Genomic DNA, 18,258 nt, shown 5'->3' on the forward strand with positions numbered 1-18,258 from the left:
TCTTTACCGGTGTGTGTATTGAAACCAGACAAGGGAGGGGGTTTGGTGTTAATGGACATGGAAAATTACAATGAGAGGATGAGGAATGTGATTAGTGGTAAAACCTACGAGGCATCTAGTGTCAGTGAACTGAATACTGCGTATAAACACATTAATGGCTTTTTGGGAGACCTCTTTTTGGAAGGAGTTATAGATGCAGAAATGTTCAATTACTTATCGGTAGTTTCACCGAGAATTCCCACCTTGTTTGGATTGCCAAAATTACACAAAAGTACCACGGACCCTCCAATGAGAGTCTTAGCTAATGCTAGGTTTTCCATCACATACGCTAGTGCTAAACTTGTTGACAGTATTTTGAAAAAATATGTCAAGATGGAGACCCACATTTGTAAGGATTCCTGGTCCTTTTTAGCAGCTATCAAACAATGTCCTTATCAGGACAACATTGATTTGTTGACTATAGATGTTACTGATTTATACTTTCCAATACCCCACAATCTGGGTATTGATTGGGTGGTGGAGCAGATGCTATCCCATGGAGCAGAGAGTAATGATGTGCGTTTGGTACAGGAATTGTTGGATGTCATTTTAACCAACAATTCTGTGATATTTGACAATGATATCTGCATCCAAAAAGTAGGGGTGGCTATGGGCTCCCCGTGTGGAGCCAGTTTTGCCAACTTGGTTATGGCACAATGGGAACATCAGCATGTGTTGAACACACTTGAGATTAGGACTAAGGTTAAGTTTTACACAAGATTCCTTGACAATGTTTTGGTTTTGTTTGATGGGGATAGAGTGGAGGTAGATACATTTGTAGAAATGATCAATGACAGTACTACTTTTTTGAAGTTTACCCACACTTTTGAGGAGGACAGCATAGCCTATCTAGATGTTTATTTGAAGGATTTTGTAAATAAGTGTTTCGTGGCTAGCATCTACCGTAAAGAAACATATTCTAACACAATGCTCCACTACTCTAGTGCCCACCCCAACATCAGAAGAAATCTATAGTCAAGGGACAATTGGTCCGTGCTGCTCGGATGGTATCAGAGAATGTTAGTTTTGTTGAAGTATGTGAGATTTTAAAGGACATGTTTATCAAGAGAGGTTACCCTGAGTCAATGATTTTGGAAATAATAGAGGAGGTGCAAAACAAAAGAAGAATGGGAGTTTACAAACCTATTTTGACAGGACAAACCATTATGTCTAGTACTGGCTACACTAACACAGGCTCCCTCTCTGTTGTTTCCATTGATGAAAATAATGTGGAGGGTAATGGTTTGAGTTTTACGATGAGATTTATTACCCCTTAAAGTATAGAGGCAGATTTAATAAAGTGTATCCTGCAGAAAAACTGGGGTTTGTTCAGTTTTGATTCTGACATAATAAGTAAATTGGGGTGACAGACCTTATGTCACTTACAGAAAAGGTTATAATTTAAAGAGTATCATGGAGATGAATAGTGGAATGTGTCACCGGATTGATGGGACATTTAAGTGTGAGGTGTGCAGTTATTGCAGGCACTTGGCAACTGGGGCCAGTTTTTCAATTGCTAATAAAACTCACAGGATAAAGGGAAGATATACATGCTCTTCGAGGTCTGTAGTTTACCTTGCTACCTGTCAGCTTTGTCCCGCATTTTATGTGGGCAAGACTGACAGGAAGTTGAAAGAAAGGATCTATGAGCATGTATACAGCATAAGGAAGGCTAGGTTAGAGAATGCCCTGGCCAAACATTGTAGTGAGAATCCCACTCACTCTTTTGTGTTTAGGGTTTTAAATCAAATTACATCAGATGTAAAAGGGGGCCCTTACCAGTTACTGTTAGAGAGACAGGAATTGATTTGGCAGCTGAGGTTGAATTCTTACAGAGCTCCGGGTCTTATTGACAAGGTTTCTCTTTCATGCATACTGAAATTAAGAAGTCTGCTGAGATAGAGCAATGGCCATCTGATGTTTGTGTTGACGGTAGTTGCACATATATTGGTGTGTACTTATTTCCATTTGTCTACATGTTCGTATGAGATTTAAGCAAGCATTATATTAACAGCATGTTTTTATAAAGCTTGAAATGTGAACGTTGGGGTAACATTTTATGAATGTTTGATTTTTTTACTGGATTAGGTTTATTTTATATTAGTCTAAGTAGGATTTTTACATGTCCAGCATTTAATTATGCTGTTTTTTATTCAGTGGGTAATATTTGATTGATCATATATAAAAGTTTTTTTATTTTCAACTTGCAGTCTTATTTATGGTATAGTCCCTTTAAATGCTAATTAGTTTTAACATGTGTTTGTAAAGGGAGATGTATATATGGGTGTGGTGTTGTTTGCTCTGTTTGTCTGAAGAAGTTTGGCTATCAGCTGAATGAAAAGCTTTGTGGAAATAAATTGTTGCTTAACAAGTTTGACTTCAGTTCTGCTCTTGCCTGGAGTTCCTTTGGAGATTTCTTGGTGTGTGTTCCAGTGTGCCTTGTGGATTTGACAATGTTCGTAGATGGTTGCAAGTTGGGAGCTATTATTAACTCCCCAAGTGATGTTGACATCCTACAGAAAGGCCTCACTGAGATCAACAACTGGTGTCGGAACCATGGCCTTAAGCTCAATGCCAAAAAAATGTGTCGTCATCCCCTATGGGAAAAACCCAGTTCCCATGAATTACCACATTGATGGTAGTCCACTGAACACAGAAGATGTTATAAGAGATCTGGGAACACAGGTTGACAGCAACCTCTCTTTTGATCACCACATTGCCACTATGGCCAAAAAGTCCTTCTGTGTGGCACATCTCATTACTAAGGATTTTGCATCCAAGAAGAAAGAGGTCATTGTCTCCCTCAACTCTTCCCTCATTAGGCCAGTCACCAAGTATAATGCCCAATTTGGCATGTACCTCACTAGACACCTGCAACAACTGGAAAAGCCACACAAGTACCTCACAAAGATGATTCTAGGCCTTAAACACTTGTCCTATATGGACAGACTCAAAAAACTCCAACTATTCTCTGTCTCATATCGCCTACTTACAGGCAATCGCTGCTTGATTTACAAAACCATGTCTGACCCAGCTCTGTTAGAAATGCTACATCTAAAGAAATCCCAAACTCTCCACACCACATGCTCCAGAGACCTCAACCTCATTACCACAATCAACAGGACAAGCTGGAGGGACAGGTTCATAACCCAGAGACTGCCCATGCTATGGAATAGACTTCCCATACATGTTAATAAGAGCACCTCACTGGCCCTCTTCAAGAAAAATCTTGATGAGTGGATGGGAAATAAAAAATTCACCCCAGGGATCACTCCAGTGCCTCTACTCAATAGAGGCACTGGGAGCTCAGGTCGGGTGGCACGATGCCAGTGTAATCCTATGGACTAGGCTTGTAAAGGCTTCAGGGCCATTAGCCTAGTACACACCTATGAGCCTATGAACCTATAAGGCCTTTACTGGTCAGATGCATTAACTGGGTGGACATTTATATATATATATATATATATATATATATATATATATATATATATATATATATATATATATATATATATATATATATATATATATATAGCCTTTTTTACTTTAAAAAAACAGGATAACAGCTAACATAACACAGACAAAGGGAACAATAAACAGTACTAACAGATCATAATAACAATAATTAACCCAGCATTTTCTACCCTCAATGATATCCTCGTCCTTACTCCCAACATATGCATGAAACAAAAGTTACATCTTTAATGTGATCATTTCTCACAGAAGATTAGCAATTATCCTGCCCAAGCTATGTAAAATAGCAGCCCATTTTCAGTTACAGGGGTGAGATGCATACCTCTCAAGTGTACAGATTTTCACAGAATGTCCAGATTTTTTGCCTCTTATTTTTGTTCTGTTCCTCATAAAATTTGTGGTTTTCTGGGAAATCATTGAAGATGGAAGTCACTAGGGGTGGGAAGCTGGCATAATGGTTAAGGTGTTTTCCTTACAGACACATGGTGCAGGGTTTGATTCTCACAGAGGGTAATTGGCTAGGCATAAAATGGCCCACAAGGGCAGTTAGTCTAGTACTAATCTATGAATTAAATAATGACAGACATTTGAGTCTCAGACTTTATATCCTTCAGAAAATACATAATAATGCAAAAGCTGTTATTCTAGCAACTTTGTTTATAGGAGCAATATTTAAATTCTGTCACTATTTTTGGGCCTTTGTCCCCCAATTCCTTCTAGCTTTGTCCAGATTTTTTGGACTGACAGGTTGAGAGGTATGGATGTATACCTCTCAATTTCTTTTGTCAAGAATTCTGGACAAACCCAAACGTAGTAAAAGACAACAGCAAAGAGTACCTCTCAACTCTCTCTGATTTTGCAGAACATCCATGAGTTTGACTCAGACTTTTTGTCCTGCTGCCTGTACCATTAAAGACTTAGACCATGTGCATGACATATGTTGGATGTCCCAGACTCCTAGAAGCTTGTAGAAGAATGTTGAAGTTGTTTTATACAATGGGATTATTTAGAGAAGGTAAGACATTTTTTCTTATTAATGTCACTGCTTCATAGCAATAATCTGCTCCTGTCCATGTGTACAGCAAGAATTACCCATGATTGGCCTGGTTTGATCATGAGGGCTTCCCTCCCATGATCAAACCATGTTAACGTGTAAATCCTGCATTACCAAAACGCAGTTGTGGGTTATTGTTAAAATACACCTACAATGGCTCCCTAACATCCACAAGCAGAACCATATAAACTTTTGCAAAAAGGTTGGTATAGTTTCTCCTCTTATCCCTTCCCTCCAGTTCTAACAAGTTCCTTGTATATTGGACCACCTTTTACATAACTACCAAATATATATCACTGGAGATAATGTCTTGCCTGTTTGAGCTTTACCTTGAGGTGAGACACCTCAGTTCACTACAGCCTGAGTGTTTAGTTCTTTCTGAATTGCTGCCACAGCCATTGTAAAATGCCTCTTCACCACTACCCTGTCCATCTAAAAATCTGACGTTATCATAGCAAATACATTCTAATATCAAATAACGTTACTCCTGCCTTGCCTTACCTTTCAACTTCTGTCCATGCCATAAGGTCTAGCAAAAGTGTCCAGTGATGTCCTGAGGACTAGCCCTTAATGAATCCTGCCTGGTCAAGATCTATAACTCTTTGAAATACTTTAGTATCTACATTATATAGTGTTATCTGCCTGAAGTTTGCTGGGTTTACTTGTCTCTCTTAGTTTTCAAACATAGAGTCATATAAATACTAATAACGGTCATTGCCATAACATCCTCAACAGCCTACAATTTTATAAAAATCCACAAGGAAGCCATTAAAGTCACCCTGCACTTTCTTCCTCTGTGCTTCCTCTGTGCTTAATAGATGCAAACACTTGTTTTCACTTATTGCCTTGTATAGCACTTCCTTGTTCTCTTCTGACAAAGTATCACTTCCAACCTTACAAAACTATCTCAGATAATGGTCTGTTTTGGTTAAGATATACTATAGAAGTTATGAAATACTGCCCTAATTTTTTACACAACACTTTAATTTCCTGTACCACCCTTATCCACCTCATATCATATCTTATCACACTGATATTTTAGTCTCCAAGTTTACAGCCTGTAATCTGTATCTCCTTGAGTTCATCATATATCTCTTTTTTTGCAGAACTTAACATCTATCTGAGTTCCTTTGCATCTTTTAATATCTTCCTTCATATTTATTGTATTGCCATGCATTCCCCTAAACTCCTGCTGGCGATGCAACAAAGCCTTTACCACTCCTGAGTCCAGTCTTCTTTCTTCCTGTTTTGTTTTTATTGCTTCCCCATAATTGGGCAAGTAGGACTTTCAAAATGCCTTCACCCACTACTACCCACTACTATTCATCTTACAACTTGTCCCAACATTCTATTGAATTACAGGCTTTACCATTCCCTTTCTCTGCTTAACTTGACCTCACTCCTTCCACTTGTCATATTTCCATTTCTAGCACTTCCCCACCATACCAAATTCGACATCATACAAAAGTTACTACCGTATGATCAGAGACATTTCTTTCCAAGATATCTACTGCTTTAAACCCTCAGGTTTGCTTCCCAGTTTCCCTTCATTTGTTGACATAGTAAATTAAAACCATTGTTCCCCCTTCCACACCTTCTAAATATCCATTAAATTATCAATGACCACAGTAGCCTGCATAATCCTTTGGCTTTTCCTGTGGAATTCTACCTTGCCATGTGATCTAAGTCTGATTCCATAAAAAATAAAATACATTAGTATGGCAATCTTGTTATCCTCCCTTCTCAATTTTATTACACCTAAAAAAACTCACAATCTCCTTGTTATCATTTGGACAATAAAAACACACCAAATAACCCCCCATAATTCACAAATTACTATAGCTGACCCCCTCTTTCCATCCTTTACCCCCAAACAAACTGTCCACCCCATTTTTCTTTAATTAAAATTCCAACTTTCTGCTTCCATGTACATTTGACACAACTGCAGCTCAACTATTTAAAGCCCTTTTTCCAAAGCTTTCCCATCTCCTTTCTCTTTAATTATTTCAAAAAAAGAAGAATTATATACCTTTGTGTAACATAGCCTCTACCCTTTCCCTTTTATTAGGAAAATTACTCACCCCCTCATTCCAAATTGCCAACTTTACCTGACCTCTGAGACTCTACACCTCTTCCTCAAAGATTCCTCAACTGCAACTGCTTCTTTCAAGTTAGGTAGTTTTCTTCCCTTATCACAGCCCAAATACTTACCCACACTCTTCACAGTGGCCTTGACTTCAGGAACCTGGCAGTCATCCCTGCAAGATTGGACATTTCCCAGTACTTCCTATAGAAAGCCCTAATATTCTCTTCCCAGACCATTCCTCAACCAAAAGCCTCACCCTCTCCCTTTCCCTTGGATACCCCTAGGCTGAAACCAGTCTCAACTTCGTATACACCCAACCCACCTCCTCTAACCAAACATAACACTGTCTCTCTATTTGCTAACACAGTGCTTTCCATTGCCTATTTCACAAAAGTACTACATAACAGCCTGAAACAACAGCACACCCACATCTATATTAATCACTCAACACTGGCATACAAATACCGAGAACAAATATTGGCAAATAAAGCTGAAAGGGTTCCTAAATGTTACAGCCTTAGTTGTGGTCACAAAACTGATTTTTATTGTGAAGGAGACAGCTTTGTGGTCTGACCTTATCAGAGAGTACACTACATGGGGGGTGGGGTACAGTGTTCTTCCATGTTTGTGAGTACCAGGTCTAGTATATTTGCATTTCTATTTGGGCGCATGAACTATCTGATCAAATATGTATGTTGGGCTTAGTTATCAAATTCCATTCTATACTTACAACAAGGACTACATCAAGCAAATGCATAATGTGCTAACCATGGGCTTGCCAGCAATACAGCATGATATATTTTGGGTAATGTAGAGGTGGTGGTGCTGCGGTAGTGTTGTTGCCTCACAGTAACATGTTGTCCTGTTCAATTCTCAGCTAGAGCGTCTTCTGTGTGGAGACATGCATGAATGGGCGTACCTTCGTTGAAGGTTGTGCATCAGGGCTGGCAACTCGGCACGTAAAAATCTACTGCCAGTCATTAGCGGACTGGAGCTCTGCTGTAGCGACCCCTAACCGGGAAAAGCCGAAAGACACAACAAGCATCACTGCTACTTAACATGTACATAATGTCCCACTTAAATCTGACACAGTTATTGGGGACTTGAATACTTATGTTGATAACTGACTCCCTTTTGACCACTATGTCTCTGTGGCAATTAGAAAATCCTACTTGCACAAATTATCTTTCATTGTATCTCCCTAAAATCCTGAGAGAGAGGTTATAGTCCTACTTTATTGCTCCTTATTAGGCCCACGATTAGATGTAACATACCCCCTATGACACGTACCTCATTAAGTACCTAAACCATCTCAGAAAACCTCAGAGTTTCCTCAGCTAAACTATTTCAGGTTTCAGTGGCCATAATTTACTCTTATAGAGTAAAAACCATTTTCCTCTATTCAATGTCATATAGACTTCTAGGGGGAAGTGATCTCTGCTTAGTCATCTGTGCTGTGAATGACCCAGAACTCTTTGAACTTCACCTAAATAGAACCTGTGGTAATGCAAACACTTTCTGTACTGATTTAAACATATACTACCACATCAACAACGCCAGATGGCCTGAGAGTTACCTAACCCTATGTATTGCCCATTTCTGGAATATGCTGCAGAGTACTTAAAGAAACACTCTGCCTTAGAACAAAAAGAAGAAAAATCTGTTTTTTTTTTCTCTCTCTCTCTTTGTTTCCTGACCTATCTTAATACATCAGAATCACTCTTAGCGTTGCCACCCCTCCGTTTTTTTCCCGGAGTGTATAGAAATCAATACAGCACTCCGGTTCTCTGGTTCTCTGGTTCTCGCTCTGAGACTCCATAATTGAACTGCTTCATCAGTGCATCTGTACACTGACGAAAAAAACGACATTGCCATCTTGGTTGATTGGCTGCTTGCTGCATTGGGAAACAGCCAATCAACAAGTTCATGCAGCAAGCAACCAATCAACAATTAAACTAGCTAGTAGATGCCCGCAAAAGCCCGCAAAAATTAAAGAATAAAAAGCTGGGCTTTGAGTTATGTGTTGCCTTTTTTTTCAAAAAAAGGTGAAGTAGGACTGATATTTTCTTTGCTGGCTCTTCAGCTCTTGACTTCAGATTCGGAACTACAGCTTGTTCGGTGGACTGGTGGTATAGCTTCTTCTTGTGCCCTTGCCTGCTATTCAGTTGCTGCAATTGGGATTCAGGACTTGGGAGACCTGCTTCATGCTTGCAGGAAGGGAAGGAAGGTGCCGTGGTGGTGTGCACTTTTACTGCTCTAGCCTCTGCTGCATAAGGTGGTGTTTGGGACCCCTTTTTTCCCCTGCCTGCTGCTTGCTCTGCCTCTGTGCCATGTTACCCTGTGTCCTGCCTGCCCTGTTCTGTCTGTGAGACTGCCCAAGGAACCCTGCTGCTTTTCTCAGAGGTAAGTGGTGGAATTTAATGGGGAAAAGATGTAGATTTTCAAAGGTTTAGTGTGTGGCAAACATAGCCGGCCTTAGGCATAGGTCAACTAGGTGGCTGCCTAGGGTGCCGCTGTAGTAGGGGCACTTTTCCAGTATTTATTTGGTGTAGGTAGACTAGGATGAGGGCACTGGATGATGTGGTGGGGGGGGTGCCGTGGAGCCCTTTTGCCTGGTGGCAAAGAGAATAGAGATACTGCCAGCACAGCTACTAGTGAATTTTGTAAATGTTAAATTTACATTAATCCACTAGCTGTGCTGGCAGTATCTCATTCATTGATAGTGACAGCAAGTGATTTGCATAAGATGCTTGTGTTATAACATTATCAAAGTAGATGTTGTGATTATTAACTAGAAGTGATATGATCTATATTATTTCTAGTTTGTAATCACCACAACATCTACCTTGATCTGTAGTTTCTAGGATACTGTCTGCAGACATATATAGCAAGGGTTGGTTTGGGTGTTTTTACTGCAAAGTTATTTTAGTTATTTTTTATTTTTCATGTGGTTTTGCACTTGGATGTTACAGTGAATATATATGGAGTACGTGATTTGTATAAGATGCTTGTTATGACTGTAGAACTGTCATTTCTCTAGTTTGTCATCACTGCGATGTTTACATTGATCGGCACTCTAAACCAAGGTTTAGTTGGACTGTTTTTACCGCAATGTTATTTTAAATATCTTTCATGTGGTTTTGTGCTTTGATGTTACAGTGAATATATGAGTACATGATTTGTATAAGATGCTTGCTATGACTGTAGAACTGTAATTTCTAGTTTGTCATCACCATAATGTTTACCTTGATCTGTGTTTTTCTTTCTAGGGTGTACTGTCTTAGGTATATAGTAAGGCTTAGTTTAGTTGTTTTTCTTTGAGACTGTCAGTGTTTGAAATATTTCATATGGTTTTGAACTTTGATGTCACAGTGAATATATCCTGAGTATTTTCTTTTATTATTAAAATATAATTCATTGTGGCATAGAGATATTTAAGTTTTTAGAGTACTTGCATATTTATTTAGTGACTATGTGGGTCACTCTAGCTTGCTGTTAGTCAATCTACCAATTTATGTTAATATTACTATTGTACAATAAGACTGGATACACTTTGTTAGGACCATCGCTCATGAGGAGTGGGTGGCAATGAGTAAACCTGTGCCAGCCTTTCCCCCGTGTGTGTGTGTGTGTGTGTGTGTGTGTGTGTGTGTGTGTGTGTGTGTGTGTGTGTGTGTATGTGTTTGCATAAATCAAACCTTACAGTGTGTGTCCATTGCTTGAGCGGGGGCCTATAGCACTGGCTGCACAAATAGGGTGCTGGAGGTCTTTACTTGGCCACGCTGCTCAACTCTATAGTTGTACCAGTGAGGAGTGCTATTGGGTGTCAGGAGTAGAGAAAAGGCAGAGAAACCAGCCCCAAGTTGACTGTGGTCTGTGCTGTTAAGGGAAATTGCACTTAATGTGGGGTGTTGTTCTTGTGAACATCCCCCACTGTTGCCATTCATGAGGATTGAGGGTCCTGTAGTGGTGGGTCACTACACAGAGTAAGTTTTAAATGAATAGCTATTGATGCATTGTCAAGCTTCTTACAACATTTAGTCTGCTGATGCTCCTGTATTTATTGTGACCTGATATTGATAACAGGCCATGTGTGCTTGCTGCAACAATTACGGGTGCACAATTTTCAGCCGTATATCATGGAAATATTTTATTCTAGCCCCTATGTTTGAATATAGCACCGACGTTTGTCTTTCAAAATAGTCTGTGATTCATAGTGGCATTTTAACTGTCATTTTTACGTTCCAGTTTCTTGTCCTAAGGTATGGCTTAAAAGCATCTGTGGATATTAAACTTCATATCTTTTAGGAAATGCACAGAGTAAAAACTGTTATCCTAACACCTAAGACTGTACCATTTCTATGTCACTAGCACAGCCTAGTGTAGATTTCTTGCCTAGGTTGGAAGGTATTGTGATGTTTAGAACAAAATGGACAGATTTTTGCCTCATTGTTCTCATACTGTGTGGATTTCTTCCAAATGATAGAGGGTTGAAGTCACTAAATATTTGTTAGGCAGCCTAGGTTGAAAGGTATTGTGATGTTTAGAACAAAAATTACGGATTTGCCTCATTGTTCTCATACTGTGTGGATTTCTACCTAATTATAAAGGGTTGAAGTCACTTAATATTTGTTAGGCTTCTATCTTTTAGAAAATGCACGGCCTGTTCTAGGATTGCAGTATTCTAAAATCTAATTTTTGAACTGTCTCTACGCAAGTTATTACTGTTGCAGCCTGAGGTATTATGATTGCTGAGCTATGTATTTCATCTTTATCATTGTGTCACCCACACCATGTCCGGTTTGTCTATATGCAAGTTATTACAGTTGTAGCCAGAGGGTATGATTGCTGAGCTACCATGTATTTCATCTTTATCTTGTCAGTCCATAGTATGCCTGATCTCTGTTGCTGTGTCCAGACTCAGCTGGATAACTTTGCAATGGGCTCTGCATAACAGTGGTGGGTCTTAAGTTGGGACATTGCTTTAGTGTCTGACCCATAGGTTTTACACACAGTTGAATGCCTTCTGTGCATATTCTGCTGTCACACCAGGTTCATGTGTATAACAGCTGCAAAATGTCCCTCAGACAGGAGTTGCTTCTGCCTTTCATTGCTTAATCTTCACTGTTAATTTTTCGTGTGGAGTCTCTCTTTTTCATGTTTTTTTTTTCCCTTATGTCTAGAGATTCACATGTGGACACAGGCCCCACCAGGCACTGGTGTTGGTCACATAATACTGTTTTGATTTTGTATTAACAGCTGTTTCGGTTTATTGTAGTGATGTTGAGTAAGGATCCTGCATGAATCATGCTCAGGAGAAGGTCAATGGATTAGCAAGAGGCTGAAAGCATGTCTCCTAAGAAGTTTTTCTGCAGTTATATTAAGGTGTGAGAGCAATGCTACTCATGGGTGTGACCTGTTCCAAATGCAGATGCATTGGCAAAGTGCACATCCTGTGGAACAACTTTCACTGTAAAATGGGATGGGGAAAAGGCATTGAAAACCCATCAGAAGTCAGTCAAACATCAACAAAGCCTTTAGCTCCAGATGCAGAACCTTGTAATGACAAAGTTTATTCACCCATGTAGTGCAACCAGTGAAGCTTCCAAAGTGACAGCAATTGAAATGACAGCAGTCTATCATGGAGTGAAACACGGTCACTCATATGTATCCATGGACTGTGGAGGTAAGCTGGCACCGACAGTTTTCCCTGATTCTACTTTGGCTTCGATATTCAGCTGTGGGAAGACCAAATCTGAGAGTATTGTCATGAATGTACTTGCACCTCATTCAGAGGAGCTCCTTCTGCAGGAACTTGGCAATTCCTATTTCTCAGTGGGATCAGTTGCATCCAATAATGGGAACAGAAAAATGTTCCCTTTAGTTATTCAGTACTTCACTCACACCCATGCCACACAACAGAAACATCTGGATTTCTATGAGGACCATAACGAAAGTGCCAAATGCATCTTTACAATAATAAAGGACATCTTTGTTCAGAAAGCACTCAAAGTACAACACATTGCTAGCTATGCTGCAGACAATGCCTCTGTGAATTATGGCAAACACAGATCTGTTTTTAAAAGTTTGAAATCTGAGGTGCCTTACATCATTGCAGCAAATTGTTTATGCCACGTAATACATAACTGTGCCAAGCATGCAAGCAAGTCCCTTGCAAGGTTTGATGTGGAGACTCTGGTATTGAAAGTATATAGTGAGTTTTCAACATCTGCTAAAAAAATGGCACTTTTGAAAGACTTTTATTCTTTCCTAGACCAAGACTTTAAGAAAATCATGCAGCATGCTGTAACAAGGTAACTGTCTTTATTCCCAGCTGTGATTCTGGTAGAATGCTGGCCTGCTATTAAAAGTTATTTTATTAGTCAAGGGCCTCAGGACTGTCACCCCCTTATCTGGAGACTTGTGGAGGCTGATGAGGATGGCATCTGTGGGGATATCTCAGAGGTAGATTTCATGCACTACATTCTGCAGGTATTCCATAAGTCTATAGCAAAGCTTGAAAGTAACACTCTCTCTGCTCCTGAGTTGTATACAGTGATGAAAATCTTAAAGATGAGTTGCAGAGAAGGCTAGATGACCAATTCTTTGGTGCTAAAGTTTCATCTGCCTTACAGCACTTTACTCCAGCTGTTGCACAGCAGGTCTGTAGGAACATCTGTGATTTTTACAGTAAAGCACTTTCTTACCTATAGAAGTGGTTTGACTATGATAATAGTCCCTTTAAAGCTATGCAGGTCCTCAGCCTCCAACATCCTGTAACTTGGCCAGAACTACGTACAGTTGCAGATATTTTCAAACTGGATGTGGACATTGAAGCACTTTACTCAGACTACTACACTTTAACTGCTGCATTGCCAGCCCTGTTACAGATGACAGAGGCATCTGTAAGTGATCGCTGGGTGACTTTTTTAGTAAAGCTCCAGACTGCAAAACACTTTACAAACTGGTGCAGTTTGCCCTTTCAATCCTTCCCAACAATAGCTTTGTGGGAAGGGTTTTTTCACTTATGGGGAAAGCATGGACTGATACAAGAAATAGAATGCTCGTGTCTTTTCCAAAGGCAGAGTTGCAGGTCAAGCTAAACTTTAATATGAGTTGTTCGCAGTTTTATTCATTTGTGAAAAATAACCAGCCATTACTTGAGGCTGCTAGATCAAATGGAAAATATAGCTTCAAGTATAAGCAATGATTTCTGGCAAAATTGTGAAGACACTTTATACAATTGCTTTTCTTTTTCAGCCAGTAGTGTCATTTTTGATGTACTGTTGTGTGTGTGTAGTGAACCCTTAATGTACTGCTTTGAGTGAATTACTGCTATTTTTTTTTTATGTCTAAGTAATTGTATTTTTTTCCTTTTTAGTACTACCTACATGTAATATTAGACTTGCACTGAAGGGTCAGTTTTCCCATGCTTGTTTCATCTAGTGGTCATTTTGATGCATTGTGTAGTGATGTACTGTTGTGTGTAGTCAACCCTTGAATAAAGTACTGCTAAATATATATTTTTTTATTTAATTCTGACTTGTTGCATATTTTTCTATTTAGTGGTAACTGCATGTGATATTCAAGACTTGTGCTGAAGGGTGCTAGAGCAAAGGGGCATGACTATTAAAGGGAATGGGTGTGGCTTGATTATGCATGAGGTGGGGCTTGGTTCATAGGAAATGGCACAATAAAAAGGTGACAACCCTAATCACTTTATGTGATTTGTATTGAATTTTAACCTGTTTTCCACACTACAGCTGCCAATGGGCCTTGATATAGTAATGTGATCTTGTTCTTCCTCAACCCTTTCTTTTTCCCATAACCCATTTCAAGTCTGCTTTATACATCTTATGCCAGACATAAGGAAGTGGTTGTGAATTCCCATGCCATTGACATATAATGGGATTTGTGTGAGTCACTGTCATCTTATATACCTTCTATAACAAGACTGATTCTTTTACATCTCTAATCACCCTGATTTATGTGTTGCTCAAAACTTGTTTTATACAATACTAAGAAGTTATAAAGCCACAGCCAGAAAAGTAGCTAAATTGCAGGCCTTTGTTCATGGTTTTCTTTTGTAGTCCAAGATCAGTTGACAGCCCCCTCCCTCCACATCACATGCTGAGGTGTTAGAAAAACTGCCACTGCACTGAGACACCCTTGTATAATCAAGTGCCATTGATAGCTCATAATGGAAAGGAAGGGACTTCCAATATAAATCTCTTCCCCTCTGCCTGCAGTAGTAAAATTTACTTATTTATTCATTTATTTATTTATTTTGAGCTCCAAGTTGTAGTAAATGCTTGATTATTTTTGTTTGTTTTATTACTAGTGAATAAGTTATTTTTCCCCTTACTATATACACAACAAAATATTACTGTAATTCAAGTTTGGATAACTATTTCATTTTTCTGAGGCACAGATGTCTTCTGTCATTTTATTTTTCTTGTAATTTCTTGTCATTTTAGTCCACTCAAGATTTGTTAAACTATAGCAAAACACTATTTTGCATACCTGACACCCCCCCCCCGATACTGGCAAAATTAAATAATAGACTGTAAAATAACTCTATTCCACAGCCCCTGAAGCTACAATTTTTATTTATTTATTTTTTGGCAGGAGAAGTGGTTACTGAATATTTTTCAAAATTCTGTATCACTTGCATTATTCATGTAACTAATGTATTCTCTTTGAGTGTGTAAGATTTGATAATACTGTACTGTACCATAATTAGCTGGAAACACTGTATGCAATGAGACTGAAAAATGAAAATCTTAATTACCCAAGCTGAATAGGTTCATAGGTTAGTACTAAGCTAACTGCCCTTGCGAGACATTTTAAGCCTAGCCAATTATTCCTTGTGAGACTCAAACCCTGCACCTTGTGTTTGTAAGGCAAACACCTTAACCATTACGCCACCCTCCCAATAGGAATAGGTGTTAGTCTCTCCCTTATGGACCAAGTCTTGTGCACTTTTAAGAATGAATTCTCCAAACACTGTAGTTCATTTAATAAGGTTTTATTAGATGTTCACAACATCCAAATACTGTCTCCATTAACAGTACTGATAAACAGTTCAAGTTGCTGTACATCATATTCTGATTATTCTGAACAATATAAACGGACATAGTCTGTATGATCTGTTTTCTGCATTCATGCTTGAATGTGAGTGTTCTCTGAAGTAACAGGTCGAATGAACTTACTAACCTTAACTGCTCTGCTATCCTGAACACATCATATTATATTGCTTTTGTCTCATAAATTTATTACTTACTTTTTTAATCTTGGTCTCAGGTTTTGTATGTGCTTCATTAAAGGGACTATTCTCTAGCTGATCTTTTCCTTAAGAAAAGAACATTCTGTAATGCACACTTTATGCTTATCTTTCCTTTTAATAAACTGTCTTTTTCATGTTTTGCCAGCAAGGTTATTTTCTTTCTGCCTGTCTCTTATGCATAAATGAAACACAATTAACTATTTTAAAATGGAAACCCTAATCTAACAGTTGCCTCTGAGGTCCCTGATGAAAGCCTACTAGGACCTACTTCTGTAGTTATCTTACATTTATATTACTAACTACTGTATTTAGCTTTATGCTACATGACTTATAATTTGAAAAAAAAATTTATTCAGTAAACCTGCAATTTTAATTTTGACCACTAGGTGTTTCTTGAGCATTTATGCCTTGCTTGAATTGAAGTCTTTTAACTTTATGTAATTTCCTGAATTCAACTTTATGATATGAATAAACTTGTAATTTTAATTCTTTGAATTCACTAGGTGTGCTCACTTCTTGAGCATTTATGGCCTGTTTGATTGAGTCTTTTAAAAACTTCATACATTATTTAACACCCCTTTTGCTGTAGGAAGAGGTGTTGCAAAATTTATTTGTATTCTCTACCATGTTTTTTTTTCTGAAACTGGTACTCTCTTGGCCAAACCAAGGTTTTTATAATAGGCCAAAATTTCTGAAAAAGCTACATAACCTAGTAGTTGATGGTTGTACTTTATTAGCTGCTTAGCCAATAATTTTGGAATGTAGGGCAAAAAATTTCCTTGTTCCTGTTTTAATGCAACATTACAACCTTACTCCAGGGGTGTGGACTGGCAACTTTAGCAATTGTGCCCTTTATTAGCATTTTCCTGCATGTCTTGATCTTTTGCCAGTTTTTGTCTTCAACTGTTGAGCCTACTTGGCCTACCTTGTTATACCTTTACCTTAATTTTCTTTTTACTGCATTGGATATAGAGGAAATTCCCTCATTGGCAGCTTTTCCTGCCACATATTGTATAGCCTAGCAAGTATGATGGCTATTTTTCCTGAAGACTAATTGAAATCTGCACTAAAAAGATAACTTTATAAGCTGTCTTGAAGCATAATTACCATATTCTGTGTTAAGTTGTGTCTATACATTTATTTAAATTTGTTTTTGAGTAATGCTGTTTACCTTTTTAACTTTTATGAATATTTATAAACTATAAAAGTTTACTAAAACCTATACTTTCTGTATTTTAAGTCTATACCTTTATTTTGTCTGTGTCCTTAAGTCTGACTAATGTAGCACTGCAACTGTAAAACATGCAATTGTAATCTGTAAATCCAATTGCTAACATATTAAGCCCGCCCTGTTATGCCTTGAGGCATTGAATGACTTTCGCTACTTATTTAAAATAATAAGCCTGTAAAAAAAATAATTCTGTTACTTTATTATTAACTAATGACTGAATAATGTAATAAGCCTGTTAAGCAAATAAGTCTGCCTTCACTTTACCCGTAAGTAATGACTAAATAATGTGAAGTGTTTCTGTGAACTGACTGAAATGTATTATACTGGAACACAGCTAAATATGAATGTCATATCCTGAAATCCTGACTGAAATTTACATTAGCATATACTGAACATTTGGGGTAAAAATAGCTGTGTATATTTTGGAAACTAACTAAACTAAAAGAATATCTTTGCCAATGTTAACTAAACACATATATAAGCAAAACTGAAACTGGTACATGCTTACATCCTAACCACAATATTGTACAGCGTTCGAAACATGAGAACATTTTGACAGTGTTACTGGAATACAATAAACTGGAAATCCATCTGAACACAGATAGACTGAAAACTTCCACTGATATATAATTGTTACTATGAACCAGAAAAAATATGAATACATACATACTTGCTTTTTAACTCTAAAACAAACATTGAAAAACAACTGAAACATACACAGTTGCCAAATTTTGCTCTGCATTGTTCCATTCATTAATGAAGTAAAGGAAGGCCTGCTTTAATGTTATTGAAGTGTCCTCTTTTTATGGTTAGGCTCAAACTCTTTCTTTTATTTCTTGTTTGACTGTGTTTAGTATCAGGTCCTTGCATTTTTAACAATTATAATCTGATAGCATTGCTTATTGCCCTGACTTATTTATATGTTCTGCATGAAATGCAGCTTTAACAGCTATAAACTGGCAGCATTGCTTGCTGTGCTGACTTTATTTACATTTTTCTGCATGAAAACAAACATTTGCTTTAAGTTAATAACCATTTTTAACATTAAATTTTAACACAACACTTAATTTTGACATAATATAATTTTC

The sequence above is a fragment of the Protopterus annectens genome, chromosome 3.part1 (assembly GCF_019279795.1).
Source record: "Protopterus annectens isolate FY-2018-M chromosome 3.part1, PAN1.0, whole genome shotgun sequence".
Taxonomy (NCBI): Eukaryota; Metazoa; Chordata; order Ceratodontiformes; family Protopteridae; genus Protopterus; species Protopterus annectens.